At 35.0% G+C, this 20,130-nt stretch overlaps 1 protein-coding gene and 1 non-coding gene across 2 annotated transcripts in view; one reads left to right on the top strand and one right to left on the bottom strand.

Moving 5' to 3' along the window:
* The window catches only part of LOC141571503 (lysocardiolipin acyltransferase 1-like), an 822,971-nt gene that overhangs the window by 327,031 nt on the left and 475,810 nt on the right, over positions 1–20,130 (top strand). The window lies entirely within an intron of this gene.
* LOC141571947 (U6 spliceosomal RNA) lies at positions 5,898–6,004 on the bottom strand. Its single transcript, XR_012496987.1, has one exon. It is a non-coding gene; the product is annotated as a U6 spliceosomal RNA (small nuclear RNA).

Raw genomic sequence — 20,130 nt, 5'->3', positions numbered from 1 at the left:
AAAATGTATAAGTTCTTGCTACAGTTGAGTTTAAATTATAGTTATTACAGTGAAGAAAAGAGACAATAACTATGAAGCAAACAAATACACAATAATATTTCAAGTAATAAGTGTTATGAAGAGAAAAATAAATCAACTAACGGATTGGAAATTGATAAGATTTTTCCCATTAATCATGATATTTGGGAGAATTCTTGCTAAGGAAGATGTATATATCTAAAAATAATCAAGCACATTTTTCTTGTTTAATTCAAAAATAAAATATTAAATGCTTTTCCTATAAATACATTCTGCCATCATGTCTTAGTGTTATTCTCACGAGACACTCAAAGTGTTATATTTTTTTATTTCTTCCTGTTTTCCCTTCAGTACCCATATATATTTACTTATATAGACTGTTTTTATTTAGTCTATTATTAGAATTTCCTTAAAATCCTTCATCTATATATTTTTCTTTATATTATAGTGCCAATATTTATTTTATATTTACTTCTATGTATATACTTAGATCTTTATGTAAACTAGTATAGTTATATATTTTACACATTTCATTATACAGTGTTTTTTAATTTTTCCTCATTTTAGAGATTAATATACACATTTGTTGATTAGAGCCCTCACTCAAGTATCTCCCTTAAATCATGTGTGATAAAATCATGAATATCTAGAAATATTCGTTTTTCTTTGTAAGATATTGACAGCTTTGTTGCGGGTAACATTTTTGTATCACAGTCATTTTCTGTTGTTGTTATTCTGCTACCTTTTAATTTCTGGTACCGTATTTCCCCGAAAATAAGACCTAGCCGGACCATCAGCTCTAAGCGTCTTTTAGAGCAAAAAGTAATGTAAGACCCAGTCTTACTTTAATATAATATAAGACCGGGTATAATATAATATAATATAATATAATATAATATAATATAATATAATATAATATAATATAATATTGGATCTGATATGATATGATATGATATGATATGATACCGGGTCTTATATTAATTTTTGCTCCAAAAGACACATTAGAGCTGATGGTCTGGCTAGATCTTATTTTTTGGGGAAACTTGGCACTGCAAATGAAAAATCCAATACAACTCTGATCTTTGCCACTTTAACATAATTTCCCCCCCCAACTTGAGTTTAAATAATTTCCTCTTTATCCTTGAGTTTTTATATTTGGCTGTAAGACTCCTTATGTGCGGTGTTACTTTTCTTTTTCTGCCCACTGGAGCCCTAATCTTATTGAAATGAGTAATGGCAGTTCTCCAAATGGTGCAAGAAAAAGATGGCTGGCAGTCTGTCAACCAATAGGGTGTACATTCTCCTTGAGGCATCAGTGCTCTTCACTTTCCCAGCCTCATGAGTAGGAAGACTCAGGCACTTTTGGCTCCTTGGAGACGAGGCAGATCAAGCAAACCTGCACAGGATCAACGTGGTTCTTATACTTCTGTTGGCCAGGCCCTCTAGGAGCTAGAAATAGATATAGATATAGATAGATATATAGATATAGGTGATATGGATACATAGACACAGACATAGACATATGCTTTGTCTTTACACTACGGTTCTCTTAAAGTGGCCTCTAGTCTCTGCACTGGACAAAAGAGCATTGCACTGTCTGTGTCCTATTGGATACCCTTAGAGAAGAAACTTTTCCTACTCAGGTACCTACAGGGCTCAGAAACTGCTTACTTCAGGGCAATTGGCTGAGTTAGAGTTGGGAGGGAAAGGAAAAAAATGCTAATGAGTCACTATTTTCCTGGAATCTATTCCAGAAATTGCCTCTCTACTTACTTATTGATATTTGGAGGTTACAGGGTACTACCCAGTCCCTCAGAAAAATGCTTAGGCTAAGTGGATAAAAACAACCTTAGGAAGTACAATCAGAATGATACATTATGTATCTTTTTGAAAACAGCTTAATGTTCCAAAGTGAGCATATATATATATATTTTTTTTTTTTCTAACAAAGCAAACACATCGTCAGTGTATTCACATTTTTTTCAAGATTTAGCAAGATTCTTATTTGAAAAGATAAATTTCATAATGTCAAAAGAAGGGTTGTAGCCAGATTCTTACGATGAGAAATTCTTTTTTTTTTGATGAGACTATTTAAGTTTTACTCTCTTAGAGAAGAAATTTTATTTATTCTTTTTAGTGATTGTTGAACCACTTCAAAATAATCCACATCCTCCTCTTAATCATGTGCTTTGTTAGTGTTTGGTTAATATAATATAATTAGTTGTTTGAATATTAGTCTCTCTAAATATTTTTCTCCATGAACATTTCGGACTGTATATATTATATTTCTGAATATAGTCACTAGTATTTATGGGTGTTAAATAAATGCTGACTTGAGTGTAATGTTCAATCAGATGAAGATATTCAGTCATATGACACTTTAGAGAGAACTCAATTAATTTTGTTAAAAGTCCTTATTGAGACTGCTTGTAAGCATTATTGCTTAATAGAGAATTTAAATTTAATTCTTACCCTTAATCAACATAATGTCTAGAGTCATGTGTAATAAAATTCCAAATAATTCCCAGAATAATTGAGCCCATGCTGAAATATAGGCTTTTCCTAATAAATGGAATCCTATTCTCAGTTGTAATCAACCTAGAAAACTGTACCCATATTTATTTTATCACATAAAAGATCACATGGTTATCACAGATTTACCCAGTAGTGACTTAGAATGAATTTCCCAATAATTTACATGTTAATTTGCCTCAACATTCTGTATAGTGGAGCTACTACTATCATAAATGTCTGGAGCATTGCCTGGGATCATAAACTTTTAGTAAGAAAATAATTTCTCTTGTATACATCTGTGTGGGAAGCACTTTACAAAGGTAATGAAAGATGATACCTACGTAGAAAGGCCCCCAAATGGAAGGTAGGCTGGTGTACAGGGCAGAGAACACAGTGACACTACAAAAGTCTCAAGAGAAGCTGAGTCTCCATCTGTTAAGATCAAGACACAAGCTTTATAGCCTTGAGCATGACTTTGAAACCGTTTGCATTATTAACTCCAGTGGTAAGATTCAGTGAGTCTCGAATTAATAAAAACGACCTGCTTGTATAACACTAAGGAAAATAATTTGTCTCACAGAAGTATGACAATGTATTTAAATTAAATAGCAGGTGCACAGGGTACGGTACGTGTATACAGATGGCAGCGTGATGCAGGCCAGGTGTGCTGAGGTTTTAAACTGATACTGAGTTTGTTGTAAGGGACACAACACCATCTGTTGCTTGTGAGATTAGTTATCTTGATTGTTGTTGAACTCATTTGACTCTTCAAGTGGGTGGACAGATTATGTTAGTTTTCCTTTGTAGAAACCAAGAACGTGAGATTGGGGGCTGCCTCTTGATTTTTGGAACTGTCATTAAGTAATGGTTCCTTCAGGCTTCAAATAGGCAAGCCATAAAAAGTCATTTTATTATTTTAAATTGTAAATTGGAGGCAAAATGTTGTACATGTAGCAAACAGGTCTAATGTAACCCACAAACACTTCATAATGATTTCATTTCTCAATGCTGTTTGCTTAAACTGAGACAGTACATCACTATGTCAAGTAACCCAATGTGGGGGACAGAGTCCCAAAGAGCAGTTTCCAGGCTCTCGGCCTCACGTGGAAAGGTGCTGGCTCGGGTAGGAGATGGCCATGAACTGTGACTAGTTGGCCATCAACTGTTACCGATTAGACATTGGCCACTGATATAACTGCCGTGGCTGCATTGGGGGGTAGGTTGGTTTGTGGAAAAGTGGACAGAGGATTCCGGCTAGCAAGTGGGGTAGGTTGGCAGAGAAGCTGACAGTGGATTACGGATCGTGTGGCTCCTGCTTCCTGTGACTCCAACGCAGCCACCAGCAAGAATATAGTGGTATAACTCCCTATCCGTGGCTCCGTGGGTGTTCCTTTTTGGCCTCACCATATCCTGCGTTCTTGTGAGGGGAGCGGGAACTGAGTCCCTGCATGACACCCAGCTAGAAAGTTTACAGAATCTGGCTTTGGAATGATCAAAGTAAACTGAGGACCAGAGGTTCTTTGCCACAGGCTTTCCTAATTAGCTCGGGCAACTACAAGGCCGGGCAGTTGGCATACAAGCCTGACCCTATACAGTCTTGGAGTTCTGGTAGAAGAGAAGGAGCTTGGATGTGCAGCACTCGCAGACCTGGTACACTAGCTCAGGAATCTCCATCACCAGCATCTACCTGCTTAGACCACCTGGTGACAGCAGTCCCACAGAATGTCCCATAGCATTTTCAGGCCCAGCACCCCCATGTGCCACAGGGAGGGCTGCAGTGGACCGCAGTCTCTGCTGAACCAGATTATGCCAGCCTGGCAGTAAGGCCATCTCAGTCAACAAGGGGGCTCCTGGAAGGAGCAGAGACCAATCCCACCCCATTGCCCAGGACCTGCCTTGTGCACTGACCTCTGGGCTGAGGTATCAGCGGGTGAGAACTAGGAAACAGCACATTGGTAAATTGCTGGGGCAGAAGCTAAGAGTTAGGATTATGGAAAATGTCCCAGCCTTGTTGGAGGCTGGCCTACTCATTGGTGATGTGGGGCCCTCCCTAAAGTTGTTTTTTTTTAAACTATGTTTAGGATTCGCACCAGATTGAGCACCAGTTCAGCCATTTAAAACCAGTGCTTAATCCATGACTAATATTAAGAAAGCCAATTTGATTATTCATTTTGTCAGTCAGGTGTAGAGCCACCACGCAGCAAAGGATCCTTACAGCGGTGGCCAAGGTTATGATATAAAACAAGAGTTGGACTCCATAATGTATATTATATCTGCGTGAACTGGTCCAAACTGGCCTAGGACTAGCACATGTAATAATTAGAATTGATTTACAAAATTAGAGGAAACTCCAGGTCTCTACTCAGTTTCCCATGAGGCACAAATCAGCTCCTACACGTTCAATAAGAAACATTCCAGGCCTTGTGCTCGGTATCTTCCACAAAGCATGGCATCTCATCCTGTACCCAGTTGGTGAGGTATGCGTAATTGGAAGAATTTTAGAGAATGAGGTTGAGGATTAGTATTTTTTAGTTACCTGCTTTTACAAAAGCAGGAAATAATTTTTCTTTCCTAACTACACCATAATGACTCATTATTAGCTTTCTGCATGGTTTAAAACTTTTCTGGAGTAGTTTTGCATTTTCATATGTAACTCAAAATAATCCCTCAATTTATACATAATAATTACCTATTTTGTCTTGGAGTTGAAAAATGGAGATAAGACACATTTTCTGTGTTTTGTTTAATAAATTCTCATAATCTGGAGGGAAAGTAAAATTAAATGAAGAGATATATGAATCAAATCACACAAACAAAATAACACATTTAACTGAAAAACAGTGTGGGAGGTATACTCGTATACATATTTACATTGACACACAGAGAGGGTCAACAACTAGAATCCTAAATTATGCCAGATGAAAAATAACTATTTTTATATCTGTACGAGGCTTCATTTTTTATGATCATCTTCCTGAGTGACTGCCATAAAATGTGAAATAAATTATCTTTGCTTTCAGTAAAATTGCCATTAGGCTTTGAAAATGGCTGAGTAAAAGATATTATTTGTAAACCTACAGTACAATTTCTAAGTCAAATTGAAATTAAAAAAACTCAGCTATTCTTTTTATTTTACAAAACACAAGTTATGCTTACAGAATGCCCTTATTTAAATTTAATTAATGTATAGATAAGAACATTATAAGAAATTATAACACAGTATCCAACCAATCTTCTGTTTATGATACTATAATAACATACTTTAGAAAGTGCACTACAAAAGATTTTCAGATTTATTTTATGGTGTTTTCTGCAAGTAAAGGAACTTCAGTAAGTTAATTAAATAAGGACTTTAGTTGTTTATTTTATTTATGGAATGCTTCACCAATTTGTATGTCATTGTTACACTGGGGCCATGCTAATCTCCTCTGCATCGTGCCACTTTTAGTATATGTGCTGTGGAAGCGAGCACGGATATGTTTTCAATTTAATGAAAGAATGGTTTAATGGAGAATAATCGAACTATAGATTCGTTGGGCCTAAAAGTGACATCAATGGCACTCATCAAAAGCAATATAGATTTGTGGCCTTATATTTAATTTCTTCCATGTTTAGTAGTGTCTTATAATAGATGATACTGGTGAGGTATTTACTAATATTGACCTAAATGTAACTTTTTCACACTAGAAACTATTACTCTGTTCAAAAAGTATAGGATGGATAAAAGCAGTTCTTTTACAATTAGAGCAAATCATTCGTGTATTTCAAGTCATCATTTACACAAAATAAAGTTGAACCTTTTAAGTGAATGATTCAAAGACTTTTGGCAAATACGTACAGAAAAGTGCGCACTACACTTAAGACACAGAACATTTCCATCAGGTAAAAAAATCCCTTTGTACCCATCTTTCCAGCCAGAGCCCATCACCATCATTGACCTGTTTTTAATCTTCGTACATTTGCCTTTTTGAGAATATATCAATGAAATCATATAATAGGAAGCCTTTTGTGTCTGCTTCTCACTCTTCACCTTTTGGGATTCATCCATGTTATTGCATGTATCAGTATTTCTTTTCTTTTTATTGTGGACTAGTAGTCCCTTAAATGAATATGCCAAAATTTAACCATTCACCATGTGAAGGACAATTGAGTTTCAATTTGGGGTTTAAGGAGGAAAGGAATACTGTGGATATTCACCTGAAAGTCTTTATGAGCCTAGGTTTACATTGTGAGTGAAAAGCAGGGAGTGGAATTGCTGGATAAAATGGCAAAAGCATTTTTGGGTTTATGAGAAACTGAAACGTTTTCCGATCTGGCGATAACATTTTGCCTTCACACCAGCAATGTTCTGGTATCAAGGTTCTGCTTGGTCCATATCTCATTAGTACTTATCATTTTTCTTTTTTAGTATTTTGCCAATGTAATTGGTTTGAAATGGTATTCATTGTGCTTTTAGTTCATATTTCCTTAAAGACTAAGGAATTGGAGGATTTTCCCATATCTCATTGCCATTCATGTCTTCTTTGGTGAAGTGTTTATTTGAATCTGTTTTTTTTTTTTTTTTTCTATTAGAGCACTTTAAATTATTGAATTATAAGTATCCTGTATATATTTAGAATATAATTCCATATACTGATATATGTTATAAAAATAATTTCTGACAGTTGGTAGCTTTTCCTTTTATTTTATTAAAAGAAGCTTTATGAAGTACAAAGCTTTTTTTCTTTTCATTTTGAGAAAGTCAAATTTATCATTTTCTTCTTTTATGTTCTTTGCTTCCTTGAGTTTTAACAAAGAAAATTTTTCCTAAGTTGAGGTCAGACAGATTTTCTTTGATGGTTCCTATTAGACATTTCATAGTTTTAACTTTTATTTTTTCTACAATCACCCCTCCCCTTTACCTTTTATATTTTGTGAAAAAATGTCGGTAAAGTTTAGTATATGGTAAAAGATAGGGTTCACAGTCCACGTTTTCTTTCATGTCTATTTCCAAAATTTCTAGCTTAATTTGTTGAAAATACTATTCTTTCTCACCTAGATTACATTTGTGTCTGAGTACCTTTGTCAAAAATGAATTTAACGTACAAAGTGGGTAGATTTCTGGATAATCTATTAATCTACATGTCCTTAAGCCAATAGTATGTTTTAATAACTTCAGTTTTATAGTCTGTTCTGTAACCAGGTGGTCTGAGACCTTCAGCTTTATTCTTCTATTTCATTTTTTTTTAACTTTTCAACACACCTTTATTTCCATTAAAAAAGGTTAATTGGTGTGTCCAATACTATCAAAATTCTGTTGGAAATTTTATGAGATTTCATTAATATATATATATATGTGCATATGTATATGCATATATGTATATATATGGGAATATTTAAATCTTATGCAGTATTTAGGGAATATTGAAATCTTATTATTGAGTGTCTCAACTCATGGGCATCGTATACCTTTCTATTAAGTCGTCTTCAATTTTTTTCAGCAGTACTTGGTAGTCCACATGTATACATATATTCTGTGAATATTATTCCTAAGTTTTCATGCTATTACAATTTTTTTTTCAATTCTATCAGTTCTACTTTATATATTTTGACTTTTTTTGAGTATGTTCTTACATATTTAGGATTGTTATGTTGTCTTGGTGAATTGACTCTTGTAACATTTTATAAAATCTTTATTCCTGGTAGTATAACTTGTTTTAAAGTCTACTTTGCCTGATATTTATGTAGCCAATCAGGATCTTGTAGATTTGTCTTTGCATGGCCTAACATATTTCATAAGTTTACTATTAATCTATCTTTGTTTTATATACTTAAAGTAGACTTATTTATTTTACTGTTTACTTTTTTCCCAGCTTTATTGAGATATAATTGGCTATAACAGCATGTAAGTTTAAGGTGTACGTGTTGATTGGATACGCTTATATGTTGCAAAATGCTACCACATAGCATTAGCCAACACCTCCGTCACCTCACCTAATTACCACTTCTTGTTCATGGTGAGAACATTGAAGATCTCTTAGCAACGTTCATGTGTATGGTACAGTGCTATTAACTATAATCACCATGTTGTACATTAAATCGACAGAGCTTGTTAATGGTATAAATGGAAGTTTGCACCCTTTGCCAACATCCCTCCATTTCCCCCTCTCACCCCCACCCCAACACCCCGTAACCACTTTTCTACTCCCTGTTTCTCTAAGTTCAGCTTTTTTTAAATGTACACTCTAAAGTAGATATTTTTATACAGTGTATATTTGAATCTTGGTTTTTTTTAATCCAATGTGACAATCTCTATTGTTTAACTGGAATATTTACTAGCAGACTTATATTTAATGTAATTATCAATAGATTTACTTATAAACCTACTATCTTGCTATTTATCTCCTATTTTGCGCCGGTCTTTTTCTTTTCTTTTTTTCTGCCCTTGTTTACTAGGAGTGACCAACCATTCCCCTGGACCAGTGGTGGGGAGGGCCCTAATCTCTCCTTTGCAGTAGAAAGCTTTTGGTTTATATGAGGTAAGGGTCTGGGGTTTGTACCAGTCCGCCAGTGACAGCTTATTGCTCTATCTATGTCTGCGTCACCAAGGGGCGCTCCCAGATTTATGGCCTTCTCAGCTTTTCCCCTGACCACTCAGTGAAGGCTTGCTTCTAGGGCAACCTGGTAGTCTAACCTGTCACAATCACCTGACTCACCCTTAAAATAATTCATTACAATTTTCATTGTTTTCTTCTTATCGGATGTCCTTGTTCATACCGTATCCTCTTGTACTCTACCGTAGGCAAAACAATGTAGAATTCAGTTCACCTGGTTGCCTTGTAATATCAGCTCTCTGACAGACTCAATATAAGCTATGATTGTGCAGAATACCTAGGTTATTCCCATCATAAGAATGGAACAAAAAAAAAACAAAATTATTTTCAGCTTTCCATACTGCTTGTGGAAGTACATATTTCTTGTGGAATGTGCTTCCAGAAGCACTGATTGAATAACCCGTAAAAACCATAGAGAAGTAATTCATACCCTCAACAAAATATTGCCAAAATATCAAAATAATGATTTGGCAGAGAAGAAAATATTTATTTTATGCTATTTCTATATATTTCAATACAGCACTCATATATTTATCCATTCAGTCCAAATCATTTGTATATTATCCAGTAAATGCTATTTTGTTAGCCTCTGGGAATAAATGATACACAATAGCCCATTTACTTAAGGATCTGGTCTTATTTTTATTTCCATTTATACAAAATACTATATTTTTGTGCAACTCATAGATGGAAGAAAATCCTCAAAAAGTGATATTGGATATCTCATGAATCTCTTTTGGCTGTTGAGGAAACACATGTGCATTTCTTTAAATGAAATTCTATGCAACAAATAAGACCTGTAACGTGTATAAATCAAATGGAAGGATTATAGCCCCATTTTTGGCCTGATTCAAATTAATTAACCCCATCAGTCTACATTCATAATTGGTGGGAATATAGAAATTTGAAGGAAAGTGAAATTTTCAGTGCTCACTACGGCATAAGTGACCGACAGTTTTCATTAGGGCTCACATCTTTTAAAGTGAAGAATCGAATTTATGTCCATATAAACTAAAACTTAAACCACCAAAGTGCGGTTTGAGAGGCTCTATGAACTACCATAAATATTTCCTCCCAATCACCAACCATATCTTTAGGCAAAGGAACTATACTGTACCATGAGCCAGGACTCAGAATATAGAAATTCTACTGTTAGATTTATTCTTTTGGATCAGTTTTCTGGAAGATGTCTTTGGAAATAAAAAATAATCTCAGAAAGGATAATGTGCTAAATGGATATACACTGAGATGTATGTACACTGAGACTCAGTGGGAAGTTATTTCATTAGGAAAACAAAGACAGTAAAGGAAGGAGTGGGAAAGACCTTTTGACAGAGAAAATGCATTAAACCAGGTCAGAGATTCTAACATGAGGCTCTAATAACATATTTGGTTGAATGATTCTTTGTCTTATGTGACTGTTCTGTACATTGTGGAAGGTTTAGCAGCATCTTAAACCACGGTGCACTAATTGCCAGCAGTAACCTCCCAATTATGACAACCAAAATTGTCACTAGACGTTGCCAGTGCCCCCTGGGTGGATGTAATTATTTATGGTTGTGACCCACTGATTCAAGCAAGGACACCGAAGCGATACTTATTTGGTGGCAGCAAATATATGCACATGTGCCTTTAAAAATAAGTACATGAGGCATTTAGATAAAATCTATACAATAAGAACAATTTTACTCAGTTTCAGGCAGTTTTGCTTTCTCCAATTATTAACTATCTTCTAGGTGACAGGTGACATATAGCCTTTACTTAATGGGCAAGCCATCCAAATAAGATAGTAGGCAAGGCACAAAAAAGGGAAACTAGCAGTCATACTGGTTTTATGATGACATCTTTATAAACCCATCTTTCTTGATTGATTTTAAGTGTCATTATTTTAATAGTTGTATGCTACTGTGTGTGTGTGTGTGTGTGTGTGTGTGTGTGTGAATGTAAATAGCCAGCTCCAAGAAGGACACATCAGAGCTCTTACACTACTCACTGTGACTAAGTAATATGTTCATAGTGTCACTTGATTAGTTCCCTGATGTTGTTTCTCTCCCTGCTTATTAAAATTAATGACTTTTCTGAAACTCCTGAAGCCAGACGTAATGGAAATGATATTGAGCTTGGTTTTAAATCTCCAGCAGAGATCAGATTAACTAGAGCAGAAGCTGCTGGAGGTATAAGCTGGCAGGAACATCTAAGTGGTAATTTGATAATGGTGGACTAGTTTGAGAGAGAAAAAATCCTGAGAACACGCAGTCCTAGGAAAGCCTATACACTTTTATAGTTTTTATTTCTAGGACCCCATGTTCTTATAGGGAAGGACGAGAAGGGTCACCCTATGTTTTTAGCAAAGGGCATGAAGGAGTAACCATGTGAAATATGCCAAGTGTGTTCTCCTAAAAAACATGTACTCTCCAGAAGAGAAGGCGTTACCAGAGCCTTCTCTCACATAGGCTCAAGGGTAATTATCCAAAGTAACCTCTTCTAACAATCCTATAACCTAAAGGGGAGGGAGAAAAATAAACAAACAAACAAAAACAAACAAACACTTTGAAAGTCATAGCCTATGAATACAGGCCCATGAAAAGACTGAGATTTAATCATCAGAGTATGATATCTTTCCCTTTTCCTGCTCCTCACCACGACATCAACAGGGCTTCAGTATAATAGCAGTGCATTACAGCTGAAAGACTAACAGAGTGTAGACTCAATTTAAGAAAGAGTTCTTAGGAAAATCCCCCAAAAAGCATGGGAGAGTAAAACAAAGACATTTGAGAAATTTGAAACCCTTAACATCTACCACTACACTAATAAAAATAATAATAAAATACAACCAAATCCACAGCCAAATTAACATAAAATCTCAGTCTAGAGGATTATTCATCTCAGATCTTATTGCCTGATGCATTATGTTCAACCTTCCACCAAGCAGTGTAAAAAAAAAGGGGAAAAAATCTGAAGAGGCAAAGTAAACATCAGAAACAGACTCAGATATGGTACAGATTTGGAATTTTTAGACAATCAATTTAAAATAAGTTTGAGTAATATATTAAGTGCTTTAATGGAAGCACTTTAGACAATAAGCAGGAACAGATGGGTAATATAAGCAGACAGATGTGAAAGCTAAAAAGAAATGCTAGGATTCAAAAACACTGTAACAAATGAAAAATGGATTTGCAAACCCATTACCAGAGTGAACATGGCTGAAGAAACAATCAGTAAACTTGAAGATATGTCAACAAAAACTTTCAAAAATGAAGTACAAAGCAAAAATAAATGAGAATGAAAAGAAAAGCAAACAGGATATACAAGAACTGTGTGAAAATTTCAAAACATGTAACATGTATAAATGAAATTTAAAAGGAAAAGAATGAGAGAATAGAACTGAAAGCAATATTTGAAAAAATAATGGCAGAGAACTAAATACTAATACTAATACTAATACTACTACTACTACTAATAATAATAATGGTAGACACCAAACCACTGAACTAGGAATCTCAGAGAACACAGAGCATCATAAATACAGGAAAGAAGCAAACAAACAAAAACTACCACTAGTCATGTTATCTTGAAACTGTAGAAAAATCAAGAAACATTTGTGTTTTCGAGAAACACTAGATCTCACAAAAAGGTGTAGAAGGAAAAAAAAAAAAAAACACACAAAATTTACCGATACACAAACAAGGATTGAAAAACTACAGCAGACTTCTTGTCAGAAATTATGCAAGGAAGAAGACAGTGGAGTGAAATATTTAAAGTGATAAAGGAAAGAAAACTTCAAACTAGAACTTTATATCCATCTAAAATAAAAGAGAAATAGAAACTTCCTCAGATCCCTACCCTTACAACAGAAGGCATTCATAACCAGTAGATATTCTCTGCAAGATATATTAAAAGAAGATCTTCATGGAGAAGGAAAATGATAGTCACGACTCCGATCTACATAAAAAAGGAAAAGTCTTAAGTATTAAATGTATTTTTTTAATCTTTAATTGATCCAATGAGTACATTTGGTTTATAATAATAATAGTAACATGTGTGATTATAGCATATGGATGGGTGAAATGATGAAAATAATTTAGAGATGAAAGAGGGGAAATAGGAAAACTGCATAAAAGTACCTGCATTTCATGTGAAATGGTGCAGCCTCATATGAAAGTAGAATTAGATAAGTTGTAAATGTATATTGCAAACTCTCGGGCAACCGAGAGTTTAACAAAAAACCAACAATTATAATTTATATGCTAAAAGAGTAGAAAAAATATAATTATGTAAAATTGTCAATTAAGAAAAAAACAAAGTATAAATGCAACAAAAAGCAAACAGTTAAAATTGTGGAAGATATTACTCCAACTATATCACAATCACTTTAAATATGAATGGTCTACATATGTCAATTAAAAAAAAACACATGAAAGTTTTCAGAGTGGAAAAAAAAAGACCCAAGTATATGTTGTCTACAAGAAACCTACTTTAAATATAAATACAGAGACAGGTTAGAAGTAAAGACAGGGAGAAAGATATACCCGGCTAACACCAATCAAAAGAAAGTGGAGTAACCATATTAATTTCAAACAGAGCAGACTCCAGTACAAGGAAAGATATCAAATAAGGAGGGGGAATTACATGTAATGTTAAAGGAGTAAATCTCTCAAGCAGACATCTCAATTTTTAACGTGTATCTATGAAAAAACAGGGCATCAAAATAGATGAGGCAAAAACTGATGGAGCCACAAACAGAAATAGACAAATCCACTATTATAGCTTTTTCAGTAATGAGTACACTTAGGCAGAAAATCAGTAATGATATAGTCGAGCTGCACAGCACTATCAATCAACTTGATGATACAACATTTTATAATAGTCCATCAAGTAACAACATCATACACAATCTTCTCAGGCTCACATGGAACATTCATGATGATAGTTTAACTTCTGGCCCAAAACAACACATTAAAATAAGACAGTTTAAAAAGAACAAAAATATAAAGCATATTTTAAGCTAAAACAGAATTAAATTATATATCAATAATTGAAAAATAGCTGAAAAATCCCAATATATATGGAGATGAAACAACATATTTATAAATAAAAATGGGTTAAAGAAGAATTCAAAAGAAAAATTAGGATGTTTTAACTAAGTGAAAGTGAAACGTAACTTATTAAAATGTTTGGTGTACAGAGAAAGGGTATAGAGGAAATTTTATGTGATTAAATTACACATATTAAAAAGGAAGAACAATCTATTCAATATCATAAGCATCTGCCTTTGGAACCTAGAGGAAAAGAACTGAGGTTAACTTAAATAAATCAGGAGAAAAATTAGAACAGATAATGTAATTAAAAATAGAAAAATTAATGAAACCAAAAACTGTTTCTTTGAAAACATCAATTAAATTGACAGGTTTACCAAGGGAAAAAAAAAGAAGAAGTGTAAGGGGGGGGGGGTCATCGCTACTTAAACCATGTATATTAAAAGAATAATAAAGGAACATTATAATCAACTCTACACAAATTTGATAACATATGAAATGAACCTATTTCTTATATGTAAACTACCAGAAATCACACAAAAAATAATTGGACTAAGTTTATATCTATGAAAATATTAAATCAATTTCTAATATCATATCAACAAAAAAAGTCGAAGGACTACATTTTAACAGGTGAATTCTGCTACACATTTAACACAAAAATTCTCTACAAGCAGTTCTCTAAAAGTAATTCTCTACAGTCTCTTCCAGAAAGTAGAAACAGCGGAAATACTTCAAAACTTATTTTATGAGACCAGCATTATTCCAATACCAAAGCCAGATTATATTACAAGAAAGGAAAACAAGAATTATCTCTTATAAATATAATCTTTGACAGATATTAGCAAGTCGAATTCAAAAAAGTATAGAAAGAATTACATACCATGGCCAAGTGAGACTTATCTTGGGAATGCAAGGCTGGTTCAACATTTGAAAATTAATTGATGTAATCCATCACATCAACAGACTGAAAAATAAAAACCATGCCATTATATCAATAGATGCAAAAAAGCGTTTGACAAAATCCAATACCCATTCAAGACAGAAATTGAGAGAAACTTTTTTAACTTGATAAAGAATATCTACAAAAAAGTGAAGAAAGTTCTACTTTAGCATTCACATATTGTGAGCCTGTTCCAGATGTGTTGTTAGGTATCTGCCATCACTCTTCTAAATATTTGAAGAAGATAGCATGGTCTTGTGCTTTGTAAATTATTGATTTAATGCAACGTAAGAATATGCTGCTGAAATGTATTTAGTATTTACTTAAAATCATTGTTCAGAGGAGTTGTCATAAAAGGATATATTTCTTTACATTTAAGGTATCATACTTTGAAATGGCTGGCTTGTGTAGAGTGGAAGTCAGGGTTGTTAGAGGAAAGTGGAAATATTTACACATATGTGTAAATCAAGAACTAAGACATGAGTTGTTTCGTTAGGAGTGACAGTGGTTCACTGTCAGTAAATAGACTGTTGAGAAATGAAGTAAACTATCCTAGAGTTGGTAGAAACCAGCAACGATGAAGTGTAGGGCATGTCAAATCTTCTGATATCAGGGTTCAAGCTAGTGGATGGGCAGAGAAAGGGGGAGAAGTAGTCTGTTAACAGCCCTGTGGAAGATACTTCACAGGATGAGAGGTGGTAGGGATGAAGGAGATAGAAACAGCCAGGGTTTGGGAACTTGACAAGGAAATCGGTGTCCTCAGGGAAATGCCACCTTTCTTTTTAAGCAAAAACTAAAGAATTTTCTGAAAATAGGTTGAAAACAGAGGTGATTTCTTTCCCTCAAAATTCAATGAACCAATTAATCAAAAACCTACCTAACTAACTTACAAGTGTTCTGAGAAATGGTCCAGTTTTTGACAGGGGTGAGAAAGGGGGCTGAATAAGGACATGGGGAGCCTTAAATGACTAGAATGTGTGACTGAGTAGTGCTCTGGGATTCTGGATGTTGTTTCGATGACTGTACCCGGTAAAAAAGATCAGAGTGAGACTGGACCTGATAGATTCAAGGTGGGCAGAGATGGTGAGGTTGAGAGTGATGGGGGTAGGGAGGGGAAGGTTTCTCTATCTCCATCTTTATCCCAGATGAATATAAACTGTGACTGTCAACTGCTCTTCTCAGTTAAGTCTTCCAAAAGGACTGAGTATACCTTACTCTCAGAAAGTAAGTTTTCACATTGGTACAAGAGATGAAGTATATCACATGTGCTAAATTCTTATAAATAATTTTATCAAACATTATGCCAGCTTCCTAGATAATGATGCTTTTAGAGCACAAAGGAGGTTCTACCAAGTGTGCACACACACACGAGACTTAAGTTATCACAGAGAAGAGCATTGCATAGCTATCTAAACCAAACTTTGGAATTTTAAAAATGTGGAAATTGAGATTCACTGACATAAATAATTTTAAAATAGCTAATTTTTCAAGTACTTAAAATTAAATAGGAGAATATGTCTCTCTGTCAGATTGTGCCCAATTTTCCCTTCTATAGAGAACACATGATGCAATTATGTGCTTAGGTGCTTAGGTCTACAATGAAAAAGATACCCACATTTTACATTTTAAAATCAAGTAACAATTAAGCTATGAATTTCATTCTACTATTACCTCTAGGATAATTGCCAGACAATTCTCAGGCCATAAATAACCCTACAATTACTGAATGCATTTTTATGGTCTGTAGTCTACATGACAACAATTACATTATTACAGAATAATTACATGAATTACTTTATTTGTAATTGCCCTAAAAAGACATTATTCCAGCACTTTATTCAAAGCACAAAGACTAAATACAATATGTGTGATGCTGAGTATTTGATCCATTATTAGGAAATTACATGAAATTAAAACTTCATGTTTTGTCACATATTTTGAAGAAATATAGATGTGTCTTGGTGGATCATTTGCAAATATTCTTTTAGTTCTTCAAAGCATGCTTAGTTAAGGAAAACAAAATTTTCCTCATTCATTTTATTGTGATTTTCCTCTGTATGCTCCTTTGCAAGAAGGCTCTATAAAACCATTAAATGGTTCGAATATCGTTTTAAGAACACAATAATTAAAGACTGTGTGTTATAGTGAATAGGCTCCTAACAGTACATTTAAATGCAAAATATAACTGCATTTAAAGAATTATTCAATAAACCAATTTTGTTGCAGCCTAAGGATGCTTGAATGGACGGAATTCTACTAGAAGCACGCGTTTAATTTATCTGCATGATTTTTAGAAATCAATTGCCTCAATTAAATTAGAGATGTAATCAAATGTCTGATGTTCAGTTGCAAGTGCTGCCACTTCTACCTTTCCTAAGCAGGTGTCCTAATTCTTACCTATAGCACATCCATCACAAGAGGACCATTTGATCCAATTGCTCATTTACCATTCATTTGGATATCTTTATGCTTAAAATGTTGTGGTCAATGAGGACATAGAAAGTGATTAATCCCTGTGTTGTTTTTACTCAAGCAGTCACAACTTCAGAAACTCTTAGAAACACTGCAACTTACTCTTTCGAGATGGCAGTTACTCATTGGAGACTCCAAAAAGAATCCACAGTTCCAGGTGTTTATATCGCTCATCGTCTCACAGCCTTCAGTTACATCGCTGTGGGCCTTCCTTCCATTTACAGTCTACATCAGGATCAATTTGATACCCTCACCTTTCACTCCTTTCTCATCCACCTGTTCTTTTTCCTCTTCCTCTTGCAAAGTTAGTGTGAGTTTTTCCTTGAATGGTTGCCACAACTTCATCCTGAATTTTGATATTCTCAATAAGCTATATAGATATCTAAAGCTGGGTGTCTGCAGGCATATGGCTTTGGGAAAACAGAAAGGATTTTCCTTAGATTTCCAGAGATTGACTCAGATGGCATTTGGGCATAACCTTTTATGCTTTTTGGTTATCAAGCTCAAATAATTTATTTTGCTCTGTTTCTGCTTTGCTTTCCTGACTGGGTCTCCACTGAGTACAGGTAGCTGGTGCCACCTGGCTGGACCCATCACTAACTGTGTGGACCCTGGTCTGAAAGCTCCAGGGCAGATTCATTACGTTAAAATTCTGTTGCAGACCCTACCTGAATGGGTGACTGTGGAAATTCTTCTTCTGTGGAAGGGAGCATTTCTATGACTATGTCTGACAGTGGAAAGCAGACTGGAGAATCAGGATGTTGGCAAAAGCAGTGGGTTATGCTTTATAGAGAAAGTCTTTGCAGCAAGTCAGGTTCTTATTATATTATAGATTTTCTTCTGAATTTTGGAGAAATTTTTATTTTCAGACATTTAGATTTCAAAATGTACAGATATTTTATAGTAGAAAATGCAAATTTTACACACATTTTTAATGTAGAACATAAACTTTTAAAAAAACTTTAACTCTTGTGTGTGCCATCAAGATGTATGTCTCTAGGTGCTAACAAGAACATTTATTGTTTTTGGTGTCAAGGGGGATATTTACAAAATTATAGACATAAGAATATCTTAAGTGAGGATACTTTATTGTGTCTTGAACATGCTGTGTTACACTGAGCACACCATGACCATTTTCTGGTCCTCATCTGCATCCGTGAAATTGTTGGAGGAGGTCATGGCGAGGATATGACTGCCAAGTGATTGGCAACCTGAACCCAGGCAATCGGAGGCTTCTCCCCCCTCCCCTGTCCTTGGAATACATTACGTTCTTCCCACTATTCCCACAGTGGGACCTGTTCCAAGAACATAGGTGTAGTTGAGACCATCTGGACTGAATATATGACTGAACCCTTTTAAGATTTTGGCCAGTGGGTGTCAAGATCTACTTGTCTTGCAGCCATGCAAGACCAGCGTCGTATGTAATTTCCCTTGCTAATTCAACTTGTACTCTACCAATCTGCAGTTGCCTGTCTCTCTTTTTTATCTCTCCTTTCCCTCTATGTATGGGATCCAGTTTCATATTTCACCCAGGAAGCTCCCCAGGAAGGGAACCAACAGAAATGAGTAACAGCATAACTTCTCAGTGCACTTCTAGTTCTAATAGCCTCTGGCTGTATTTATATTTCAGTGGTGACACTGGACAGAAAGATTCACTAGAGAAAAGAATGGGTCTCAGGACATCTGGTATAAGATAGTTTTAGTCTATCGGTTGAGTAGATAACTGCTTAATTTTATGTGTCAATTTGACTGAGCCATAGTGCCTAGATGTCTGGTCAAATGTTATTTTGATTGTCTCTGGGAGACTGTTGTTGAAAGAGATTTACATTTAAATCATTAGACTTGGAGTAAACAGATTATGTTTGAAAATGTAAGTGGAAGTCTTATCCAATCAGTTGAAAACAGGAATAAAACAAAAGGTTGAACTTTCCCAAACAGAGGGAATTCTGCCAGCAGATGGCTTTCAGACTTCATCTGCAAAGTTGATCCCACCATCCTCCTCCATCAGATTTTGGACTTGCCAAGTCTCCACAATCGTATGAACCAATTCTGTAAAATAGCTCTCCTTCTTTATATGTATATATACACACATCCTATTTTTATGTTTCTCTGGGGAACCCTCACTAATGCAGTACACCAATTTCAGTTCTCAGTCAGGGTGGAGACCATGGGTGGAGCTGTTTACTAAGGTGGTCTGAAAGGACAGCAGAGCTATGTTGGTTGATGGGTAGCTTAGGAGAAATCCCTGAGTCCCAAAGTCTAGAAAAGTTTAGAGAAGCCAAGTGTCAATAAATGTGTGCATCTTGGGCTTAGTGTGCCCCATTCAGGTCTGGGCATCTTTACCCATAGATCCAGCCTTGCTTTGACTGGGGGACCCCTGACCAAGGTGAGATACTCCTGCACAGGTAGCCTAAGCTGAATCTAACCATGAGGAAGCCAAATACATTGGAGCCAGTCTACAAAATAATTGACATGTAATCTTCAAAGGTATGAAGTTTCCAGAAAGCCAAGGCAAAACTGAAAAGGGAAACCAAAAGACCAAAAAACAAACAAA

This window comes from Rhinolophus sinicus, linkage group LG05 (assembly GCF_036562045.2).
Source record: "Rhinolophus sinicus isolate RSC01 linkage group LG05, ASM3656204v1, whole genome shotgun sequence".
NCBI classification, from domain to species: domain Eukaryota; kingdom Metazoa; phylum Chordata; class Mammalia; order Chiroptera; family Rhinolophidae; genus Rhinolophus; species Rhinolophus sinicus.
This window is presented reverse-complemented; position numbering and strand designations above follow the sequence as displayed.